This window comes from Alligator mississippiensis, chromosome 4 (assembly GCF_030867095.1).
Source record: "Alligator mississippiensis isolate rAllMis1 chromosome 4, rAllMis1, whole genome shotgun sequence".
Lineage (NCBI taxonomy): Eukaryota > Metazoa > Chordata > Crocodylia > Alligatoridae > Alligator > Alligator mississippiensis.
In genome coordinates, this window is record NC_081827.1 from 61,528,050 (window position 1) to 61,540,152 (window position 12,103).

Consider the following 12,103-nt stretch of genomic DNA (forward strand, 5'->3'; position numbering starts at 1 on the left):
TTATAAGTGCAGTTCAACAACACTGACACTAGTTTGCCACATTTTTGAGATGTTGGGCCTATACAAGCCCTCTATACAGTAATGAATTTTATCTTAGCATATTGCATAAAATAGGTGATAGTGGGTGTGGCAGCTGGGGTCACTCACAGGGGTTGGAGGTGTTAGGAACAGACCCCAATGCTCCCAAAGGCAGATCCGGGGACCCCAGTGCCACAAAGAACTTACCCAGGAGGAAGACGAAACTGGGGCTGGAGCCATGCAAGCTGGCATTGGTCAGCTTTTCAAGCGTATGTCAATCAGACTGGGCGGTGGCCGGCTGATAGCGTCAGCTGTGACCACTGCCATGGGAGATTTAAAAACCCTGGCAGAAGCTGGGTATGGGGGGAATTAATGGGGTGATACACTGAGCTTGCTGGGGTCCATCCTGGCCAGCACAGGTTTCCCATGATGCTGACCCGCCGGAGGTGGGCTGGAGCATTGTAGGGGAGACTGAACGGGCTTCCCATGCAGAGCTCCCCAAGAAGGGTTTTTGGGCTCTGTCACTGCCTTGTGAGCTCTGGATTGTTGCAGCCATCCTCAGCCCTACTGAGGATGTGGCAGTTCCAGGCCTGGCGAAGGGATGGAACAGGGCCAAGAATTAGGGATGAGTGCCAGGCTGAAACCACAAGCCTGCACTTCCCACTGAGGCAGATGGGGTCAGTGCCTGACAGGAGGCCATAAGGGGCTGGAGCCAGTAATTGGGAATGGCAGCATGACAGCCCGCATGGTTGGCAAGTGGACTGGGATGTAGGGGAGGCAGAGCCCCAGGATCAGCTGCACCAATCCAGTGAGCAGTACCATCTTCAGGACAGTGTGGGAACATCACTGAACCCCTCCTTCAATTATGTTTCCATCAAGTTGTGGCAGGTGAGTCGGGGTGCCTGACCCAGGGAGCGGGGAGATACTCACACCACCAACTGAGGGCCTCACAATGGGATATTGGTTGTTTTTTTTTCCATCCAGCTAAAGTGTAGACGTAGTTGAGAAATTTTTAACAGAACGGATTTTTGTTGAAATTTTACACTTTCATTGAAATTACTTTTGTGGAAATATGTACACTAGATATGATATGTACACTAGATACAATAGAAGATTTTTAATGAGGAATTTTTGGTGAAAACTGAAGAGAGTGTCCCCTCCTTTCAACACAAACCCTTTCCAACATCCCAGCAAAAATGCCTGACTCCAGCTTCCCCAAATAAACTGCCAAAAATTTAACCTCAAGAAAATTGAATTGGGAAATGGGAGACTTAATTTCAAATTTCTGTTGTGCTTGATTCCAACAGGCATCCCAGATAGCTGTCCTAGCCATCAAGCTATTAGTTGGAGCTTTTTCCATTTCTACAAATAAGCATTGGGGCAATAATTTGAACCTTGGTTTCCCACATCCCAGGTGTGGCCCAACCACCTGATTATAGTGCGTGTGGATGCTCCAGTGAATATTCAGCTTCCAAATGAGATGATGGACACACTCACCCCAGACTAGTCAATAGCTTGCTAGCTAAGGCACTAATCTGGAAGGTGGGAGATGGGACCAACTCCTTGAACTGAATCAGAAAGAAGAGACATAGACTTGCATCTATGACATTTGAATTGAATACCCTCACCATCAGGCTACTGAGGAGGGACAGGTGTTTGTGAAAAATGTCCTACACAAATTACAAACATTTTCCAAATCTCAAACTTTCACAGAATGATAAAACCACTTGTAGCCCAGCTCTACTCAAGAGAAATTAAAAGAAAGACCACAACTTTGTTACATATTCAGATATATGTAGTGTCTGCATATTTATAGGAGATTGACTTTAAAAATCATTATAAAGCAAAGTTAGAAATTAAGTTGGTCAGCTGGACTTGGTACTTCCCCCGATTGGTATAAATAAAAGGTTTGTTGTTTTGTTCTTGATGACCAGGTCAATTTTAGAATATTTTATTTCTCTTGGAAGATAGCAGTAGAATTACATTACATGAAAATGTAAAGTGTAAACATAGTATTGCATATTTAAGAAATGTTTTAGTGAAAGCCACTATAAAAGACAGGAATGTCATACAAGATGTCAAGTTTTAAAAAAGGAATCTGATCAGCATCTGTGAGCAAAATAATGGTGAATTCCAGTTATGCACTCCAGAGATTCAGACTCCTGTACCCCAAAGCCTTCAAAGCTTAGATCAAGAAGCACCTTCCTTCAAAATCCTATGCCAAAAAGCATGAAAGATTTTTGTAGTTCACTATTAGTTTAACTTCTTTGAGATAAAATTAATATTGCTTCTTATAAGAAAACAAATACTGTTGGGAATTTTTAGACTTGAGTTCTGGTTAACTGAAGTCTTAAGTTTTTTCTATGTACCTTGAGGTAGCAGGCACAGCTCATGATCGCTGCGATGCTGGGGCATATGGGGCATCCCACAGGAGTGTGGTGGGACTGGGGGCAGCCCCCCCATTTGCTCAGTGGTAAACTCGGAAGTGAACCAGAAGTACTTTTGGTCCACTTCTGGGTCTTCCGGGGAGTATGAAGGGGACCGCCCCGTGCCCGTTTGGCTCAGCGATTGGCTGCAGGAGGACCCCAGGTGCCCCCCGCCCCAGAGCCAGGAGGCACCAGTCACTGAACTGGGGGAGCACCGGGGGCAGGGGGGGAAGGCTGTGTACTCCCCAGCAGACTTGGAAGTGGATTGGAAGTGCTTCTGGTCCACTTCCGCGTCTGCTGCCGAATGCGCTGGGGAGCCCCCTGTGCTCCTGTGGGATGCTCCGTGTGCCCCAACATCACAGCATTCACGAGCCCATGCTACCTAGAGGTATGTAGAAAAAAATTTAAAGCTGTCTCTGTGTCCGAATCTCTCCGAATCGATTTGGAGGGTTCCAATTCAATTCAGAGAGAATAAAGGGTCCTCTGATTTGATTTGGATTCGGAGTTTCAGCCACCAAATCGGGCTGAATCTCTGCCAAATCAAATCAGGGACTGAAGCGTCACACAGTCCGAGTATGCAACGTAGACAAACCTTGAGAATGAGATTTATTGCTGCAGCTCTTCAGCAGTATTGCCAATTCCTATGATTTTTGGCATTTATATACATAGATACATAAAAGAAAGAGCTAAGTATTTCACACTCCTGAAGCATGGGGGTGGCTGGACCAGCTTCCTCCTGCAACTGGATCACGTGGGCTGAGAGACCCATTGCAGGCCAAATTTTGCCCACTCCTGGGATAGATGGAATACTGAAGTGTTTCTTATTATTTGTTATGTCTTTTCCTCTGATGTTCATTCCTCCTTCCCCTAATTGTGTCTTTATTGGTTTCCATCACTACTTTTTTACATTATGATATGGGAAGCTAATCTCAACAGGACAGCTAAACTAACATTATCAACCTGTGCTCATTATCTTGGATCTTTTTCAGAGCTTTATTTTGTTGTACAATTCTGAAATATTTATAGCTTTGATTGTTATTCTGCATTTGTGATTCCTGCTGCCTGTCTTTCTGTATACTTTTCAAAATATAATTTAAATATTACATTCCATATTTCAGGTAATTCTTGTATGTGCTATTGACAACTCTGTACAGAAAAAGAAAATAACTCAAGGTAAGTTGCTGTACTCTGATTACTAATGATAAACATTAATTTAATGCAATCTTAATATGGCTGAATAATAAGTAGCTATCAGGTGTTAATCTATTATGCGCAGAAGTACTATTTGTTCCAGGACATAATTCCAGATATGTCCTATTCAAATGCAACACCCAAAAATGAATGTAGTATTATAGAAAGTTGTATTGGCTCTCTGTAGCTAGCTCATGTTGCATGGTTAACTTGTTATCCTCTATCAACATAAGGTCACATTCAGTGTTATTATGTTCTAGTTATGAATATCTCTGATTTGGATCAATCTTCTCCAGGTGTATTAGCTTTCATTTTTCTAGACTGAATCTTATTGTTGTGTTCTGGCCTTTGTTTCTAATCTCATTAGGTTTTTCTTTAATTTCCATTAGAATTTAGCTGGGAAACATTTACTCAGCATGGACACACAAAGACTTATGAATAGTCCCATTGAATTCAGAGAAGCTAATGGAATGTTATGATAATGTAGAATAGAATCTGGGAATAAAAGGATAGGCATGGTATTATAATAATAGGAATTGTTGCATCTCCTCCCCCTCTATATGGCCATCACATCTAACATGACTCATTAAAATCTCCAATTCCTTTATGACAGCAGATGGAGTTTACATGGAAGGCCTAATGTAGTTTCATTTGGCTGTTAGTATTAATACTAATAACAACAACCATAATAATACTAAATAAATATTATGATAGTATGTAGGAGCTTTGGGTAATGAACTAAAAGCTTATTCTTTTAGGTACTGGATTGAATGATATAATATTTTATAAAAGAAAAGCACTAATAGAAATAAGAGTTTGTAGGATTTTTTTTGCACCAGGCAATGGCTGAATAGGCAATGTCTTTAAATATTAATTGCTGGTCATCAGAAGAGGTGGTATTACCTTAGAAATATAGAGGAGCTGAATAATTTTCTGGGAAATGGAGGACAAATAGATAGTTCCCTGAGTGCTTTTTTTAAATCACAGGTGTTCCTTCTTGCCCTAAAAGCTTTCTGGAAATTTTTTCCTGTGAAGAATTGATGAGGCTGTTGCTAATCAACCATGCTAAAAGGCTGAATAATGTCAGAGCACACAGAGATAAGCAAGTGCAAGTAATTTTAGAATCTAGCATTTACAGCACTATCAAATCAATAAAGTTGCTCGTTTAAGGTTCAGCACTGAGAGTTTCTAAGTATCTGTGGTGCTGAGCACCTATAAGTCTGCAACTCTCAGTAAGAGTTGAGTGCTCTGCACCTTGAAGCCACTTTTCTCTGCCTTGTAGAATCCACCCCTTAATCATGCATGTCTTGATTCTCATTGTCATTGACTTCAATCCTCATTTATACCAAATGTCAAAGGAGACTCATATGGATAATGCCAGAAATCTCAAATTATGAAAAGCTGACTTATTTTTGTGAGATAAAAGAAGCTATTTCTTTAACTCTTCTTTATCTGGGCTCAGATTCGGGTTTGGTTGAGTATGTCTGAACTTCAGTCTAGGGGTATGGTTACAACTCATGAAGGCATATCTGAGCTAGTTTTAAGGATCTTATCTTGAACACTGATAACAGTAACAACATGGGGCTTAGCATGAGTTACACAACCCCCTTGGAACCTTGGGAAAATACTCAGGCAGCTAGACTGGACAGAATGCCATGATGCCATCTCTCTGCTATTGTTGGTACCCAAACTAGTTATTGTATATCTAGAGTGCAGCGTAGATATGCTATATTCTATACTAAGCATCAACACAATGAGACACCCCAGACTATCCTATTGCCCATATCTTAGGGCCCCTTTTAGGGCTGGGATTCAAATACCATCCATCTGGTGGAGGCGTGATCTGAACCCAAGTCTAACTGCTAGACTCTGGTAAAATGTAAGAGGCACCTCTTCTTCCTTTGGCTGGAATTAGACTTGATCTGATAATTTCTACTAGCATAAGCCTTACAGGCAAGATGGGCAAGGGAGTCTATTTTTTGTCAGTTCTGATGGAGTTTAGGTATGATGTTGGCACTTAGCTGCTCAGCACTCTGAGAACCCATGTGGTACCTGTCCAGAAAGTGCAATGTAAGGCATCTAAGTTCTCTAAGCAACTTTACTGTCAGAAAATTAGCAGTTAGAGGAGCAGCAGCAGGTGAAGGGAGACTTTGAGATTGTGAGGTGACAAGCACCTAAGCCTTTCCATGGCATAGGTCTGCTTTTTGTAAGCATTGTGAAAAAAAAAGTAGAGAGGCAGCAATACCTATGCATTCAACAGTTACATCCAGAAATGTAGCCATCACAAAAAACAGAAATGACCATTGGCTGCTGCATTCAGCTTGATTCATGTTGTTAATATGATTGGCTTGCATGCTTTGCCCCACAGTTTTTTCAGTTTTGAGTTAAGTGATTTCTCTGGGTAAGGCTCCACTAGGTAGTCTTTTCACTTGCAAAACTTTCACTGACTTCAAGAATCAGGCCTATAGATTGTAATTCTGTACAGCACTACTCAAATGCAAAATTCTTATTGTTAAAGTTTGGAAAAGACAGGAAGCCAAACAGTATATGAGTAAATCCTGAACTCTAATATTTTGTGCATAAAGAGCTTCAAAAGAATGCGGTTTTGAAATGTCATGCTAACAATACTTGAAAAACATAGGAGTTGTATTATTTATGAAGAAATGTTTTACAATGCTTTTCAACATATTGCGTGGCTGCCTGACAATTGTTGACAATGTAAAATATGTAAATGTATTTTAAAAAATAAAGGTTCCTGAAATGCTCATGTAAAATATGCAGTCACAAGCAAAATACATAGAGGTGGGATCACAAAATAACTGTAGCTCTGGTTTATAAGGGAAACTATTTTTTCCCCTGTTATCAGAATTGTTATTGTAGTGGTATTGAGATCTAGATCCAGCCTTCAATTTGTCCTAACTGCATTTTCTTCACCCTTCAGAACACTGGAGAGTTAAGTACCTCAAAATGTGACCCAAAAAAGCCAGCATGCTGAACAGGTAACTGATAAATGCCACCCAATAAAAAAGTCTATGAAAAATTACAAATCGTTGGCCAACAGAGAGAGGGAGCAAGAGAATAGCTCTGCAGGCTGGAGGGTAAGGCACAGATCTGTAAGGAATGAATTCTGGCTTTTGGTCCTTGCTTCAAAGTTTGTTTGTTTGTTTTCCATTGACTGTGCAGTTTGAAATACAGAACCAAGCCTGGAAGCAGAGGCTGAAACCCAGGTCTAATTCTTCCCATATGAACATTCTAATGACTCGGCGAGGATGTCCTTCTTTCTGTCTGCCTGAGTTCTGCAGGGTGGAACAGTGCACAAGACGAGGGAGGGGGAGGGTACTTCTATCTAGAGTAGCCAGTAGCCTTGTGTTAGACAATGTGGGCTATTACCATATTTCCTTACATACAACACCCCCCCCCCCCCCAAATAAAAGGGTTGAAAGGAAAAAATAGATCTTCCCTTGATAATACTGGTAAGTAGCAGTAAGTAACTGATTAGCAGCGGCTAAGAAGCCCAGCTTGCTCATTTTATTGCTGCCTGTGGAGGCCATGCTGTATTTATATTCACTTCCCTGTGACAGAGGCTAGTGCTTCCAAAACTGTTATTACATATTTTCTTGCTTATAATGCATATCCCAATTTCCAGCAACTGTTTTTCAGAAAAAAGGCATGGGAGAAAATATGGTATATAAAAGATGGCACATTGCCATCTTCAGATATAGTCATATTTTAAGAGAGAGGAGTGAACCTTGCTCATTCCTTTCAAAGATTGGATATAAGAACATAAGAAAACCGTTTTGGTTTCAGCTCCCTTCTTAACAGTGCCCAATATTTTACTGGCTTCCCTGGTTGCCACTGTACACTGAGGTGATATTTTTAAAGAACTATCTACAGCAACTCCAAGGTCTCTTTCCTCAGTTATTAAAGTTAGTTCAAAACCCAGCATTGTGCATGTATGGGTATTTATATTCAGGAGAGGTTCCTGGGCTGTGGATCCTAAATGGGTACCACCTTGCAGGTCTGAGTAAGACACCTGATGGCTATGATTTAGGACATTGGGATCCACCCTTTTTGGCAGGTGTGCCACATGGTAAATCCCACAGCCTCCCCAAGTGCCACACCAGTTACCTTTTTCTGTCTGATCTGTTGTTCTGCTTTTTGCTTCCTGCCATATCCTTCTTGCCTGAATTGTTGCTATGCTTTCTGCTCCCTGCCCTGTCTGTTGTTATGTTCCCTGCTTCATCCCTGATCTGCTGTAGGCCAAACACACAGGCTACCCATGCCACTTGTGGTTGCTGAGTTTGCGGTTTTTAGATGGCTCCCTTGAAATGCACTGCATGGATCAGGGTCTGGAGCCCAGCTGCAGGGGGTTAAGAGGTGACAGCCTGCCTGCCTTGGAGCCCTGGGCCAGCTGACAGGGATGATTGGCTGACTGCAGGGAAAGTTAAAAGCTCCCAGGGAGGGTTTCTGGGAGAGAGGGTGCTGGTATGCTGAGGGAAAAGCTGTATGGCATCTCTCTCTAGGTGGGAGGAAACACCTGAGGTTTTACTTTGGTTTGTTATTTATACATGTGTTTGTTATCACTTGCTTTGTTTGCCACGGGGACAAGCTTGTCGCATGTAAAAATAAACAGATTGGAAACAGGACCTAAGTGCTTCCTAGTCTTTATAAGGAAATTGGCTTTGGGTAATGCAGAAATACCCTTACATCCTTGCTCAGCATGCTGGCTGTTTTGGCAATGATTCTGAAGCATGTAACGCTCTCAATTCACTGTTTGGGGATTGTAGGCATCTCACACAGGGTTCTGGTTTCAACTTCTGGGACTAGGAATAGCAACACATAGGGAGCAGGACCATATTTGCAGAATCCAGATTTGAAGTATGGGGAAGTCTAGAAATACACCTCATAAAATCAGAAGTGCACCGTGATAGGTATTCATAAGGACTGGTGGACTGCTTTATTTAAATAGTCTTAGTCTTCCATATCATTAATGTTGTTTAGCACCTAAATTGACCTCCAGGTTAATTTGTGGCATGAAATCATAATATTTCTCCACAAGCAAGTTTAGCAGATTTTCTTCATTACAAGATTCATTAAAAATAATCTTAATTGTAGTCTTTCAATTAAGTGAGTTTTAAAATACTTATGTCATACCTTCCAGTCTTTTTGAATGGCTTGTTTCTTTAGTTAAACTCCTGCCTTCTTGTTTAATGTTAATAATTCACCAAAGGCCTACTGCTGTTGCCATCACTCCTAATAATGAACATGGCTGCAGTTTCTGGCTCCAAACCTGGATGTGTCATCATTTAAAACAATAAACCCTCAGCCCTTATAGGATAGTTCACTTTAAATAATAAAAAGTAACTATTCTTAAGCATATTCATTAGCTCTTACGAAAATTTCAAGTCCTCATAGAGTTTTCCTCCAAAATCCTTAAACAGTGGAAGCAGCTATGCTTGTCTTTGCATATAGTTATACTTAAGCAGATACAATGCCATGCACTCTCTCACTATGGGACAAAAAGGCATAATGAAATTTATAGTTCAGACTTCAGTAAACTTTTATTTTTGGTTTGTAACAAAGCTCTGAAGCAGGAATGTACTTGTAACCTGTTGTGTTTCTTTCAGAACCTCTTTTCCTTTCTCCTGCTAATCTCAGGGCAGCACCTAGGACTCCTGATTTATAGCTGCGACTCATCTGAGCTAAGTCTCAGGATGTGTCAACACAACAGTTCCTCAATGCAGATTCCTAAATGCTGAATCAGCTAATACAATCCTCTGCATTTCATAGGATCAGAAAAGGCTGGAAAGTACCTCATGAAGTCATCTGGTCCAGCTCCTTGTTTAGGGCAGGATCATCCCTGACTAAACCATTCTAGCCAAGTGTGTGTCTACCCTATTCTTTAAAATTTCCAGGGACAGCAATTCCACAACTTCTCTGGGCAGTCTGTCTCAATGCTTAACCACGATCATAGTCAAATTCTACCTACTCTCCAACCTAAATGTCCTCTGTTGTAGTCTGAGGACATTGTTCCTAGTCCTGTTTCAGTTCAGATTAAGAAAAATACCTCGATCACATAACTAGTTAGAACTTACTCAGTTAAATGTATTTTTATCAGACTTTACCTGTTTTGTTAAACCTGAAATGTTTCACAAGGAAGTATCAGTTTCAACCAATTTTTGACCTAAGGTTTTATGATGGGTTGCTCTGGTCAGTTCTGAAGTTGGAGTAACCACAAACATTACCTTTTAAATCCAAAAAGGGATGTTTCATGACAACTTTGGAAAAACTTTGGTCTTATTCCAATTTTCAAAGTTGTTGTGAAATGAAATTGTCCTCCTCTGCCCAGCTGTAACCTATAGTGATCAACATGATTAATTATGAAAGCATCATGAATTATATCAGAACAGTTCATTTGCTGCTGTTAATCTCAGGATGGCTTTAATTCTGTTCTTTTACTCTCCTCACTGGTTTGGATCTGCAAGAGAATGTTTTTATGCTTTGTTTCTGCCCCCTCCCCCACCCCAAATACATCAGTATCATACACTTAATGAAGCTCATCAATCTCTTTCATTACTTACCAGATGGGATGCCTAAAGGCTTTGTTATTTGGCCATTACTTTTATTTATCATTACCCAATTTATGACTCATTACTGCAAGAATGTACTCATAATTTGGAATGTGTTGGCTGTTTGTTAAATATCAAAATCACATGACTCAAACAAGTGTGAACAATACTGGCAGTCCATTCAAGATATTGCATGAACATTAACTTTACTTCCCTAAAAGTCCCTCAATCAGAATATTTATTTTCATGCATGTTCAACTATAAATATATACAACAAAATAGCAAGTTGCAACTGTCTAACTTTACAATCTTTTTACTTCTAGATGCAGTTCCAGGTCCCATTTTTAAAGTACATTTTATCTGCTAAAGAGATAAGCCCAGATTTGTATTTGCATGGATTAGCAGTCAGCAAGGGATCTGGGTTCTGATTTTTATGACATGTTCCTTTCACTACTGCAAAGCTTTTTCATGGGGTCTTCCCATATGACTTGCTGTACAGGGAGTAACAGACATGGTGCAAAATACCCCTGCCAAATGCTCCACATGCTTTAACAAAGGTGAATAAAAGATGTGCTGAGTGATTTGGAAGGAAAATGTTTATTGCTGAACAATGGTCCATAAAACAAAGTGTAAAAATAGATTTTTTTTGTCTCTGTCTTATCCCCCAATATTACTGCATTAAAAAAGGCTTCTTGGCTTTGCTGTGAGAGAGGTGATTTAATGAACCATGGAGTGAGATGTAAATGAATAACAGTGATCTCATGCTGACTATAAAGAGCTGATGTACATGTTGATGAAATATTGACACAAATAAAACCTCAAGGGTTTGTGTGCTTGTCTTGCTTTGTTGAGGTGTAGCCAGTATATTTTTAATGCCAGTTCCTTGTGCTTATGTCTGTCTAAAAATACACAGGTATATTAAAAGCATGTCTCATAAAACTTGTCTGCAAGTGAGAAATACATCTTATTTTACATTCCAGCTGCTGGAATTCCCTCAAGCCCCTCACAAAATGCTGCTTTGAACAGTATTATATTTACATTTCTTTATTGAAACCACCCTGTGCCAAGCTCTTTCTTCCTTTCATCAATTCCTTATAGCTTGTTATTGAAGCACGTACATCTGTTTCAGGCTTGCTCTGATTTCTTCAGGGAAGGAGAAGTATGCAGGTATAGACCCAAATGACAGTTTGTTTATTTTTATGTGGGGGGGATAGGAGGAGGTGGTATAGGATCACCTCTCATGCAGGTATAAGCTAGAAAGCAATGTGTAGCAGGAGAAGCACAGGGACAGTTGTTTGGTACCCAAGAAACACCCCTATAAGCGGGAGTCTAATGTCTTATTTTCAAGATAGTTGTATTGATTTATCAAATTGGTGCAATAGATTTCAGGGAGATTCTCTTGAAAATGAGGTACATGGTCCACTATGTCCATGGCTTTGTGAACCAAAGTTGAAATCCTGGCTCCACTGAAGACAATGGCAAAACTCCCACTGAAGTAGAGATTAGGATTTCACTGTTATTGACTGTGGGGGTGTGGAATTTACCAGAGAACTGACTTTTGGACACAATTATTCTCCCAATCTAAAGCTTGATGTTTAAAAGCTACATTCCTCATGGTTGTGCAAATCATAGTTCTGAGAAGTGCAAACTACTTTTTTCATATGGGTGGTAAGAGAGAACTATATAATTGCCGATTATTTCAACATGAACACATGGACATCTGACAACTTTTAATTTTGTACTTTGCCAGGTGCCAGAAGTTTCCCACTTAACTACTGACACTTCCAGTATCAACCATGATAGCCCCTACACTGCTGCTCCCCCTTTTCAATACATCATGTAACACTTTGAAAACATAGCCATATTAATTATTTTAATAGCAAATTAACTATAGCAGAA

At 40.3% G+C, this 12,103-nt stretch overlaps 1 long non-coding RNA gene across 1 annotated transcript; it reads left to right on the top strand.

Moving 5' to 3' along the window:
• Positions 1 to 3,560: 3,560 nt before the first annotated feature.
• Positions 3,561 to 11,021, top strand: LOC132250014 (uncharacterized). The gene is made up of 3 exons (XR_009461592.1): positions 3,561 to 3,617; positions 6,577 to 6,634; positions 10,528 to 11,021. It is a non-coding gene; the product is annotated as an uncharacterized LOC132250014 (long non-coding RNA).
• Positions 11,022 to 12,103: the final 1,082 nt, after the last annotated feature.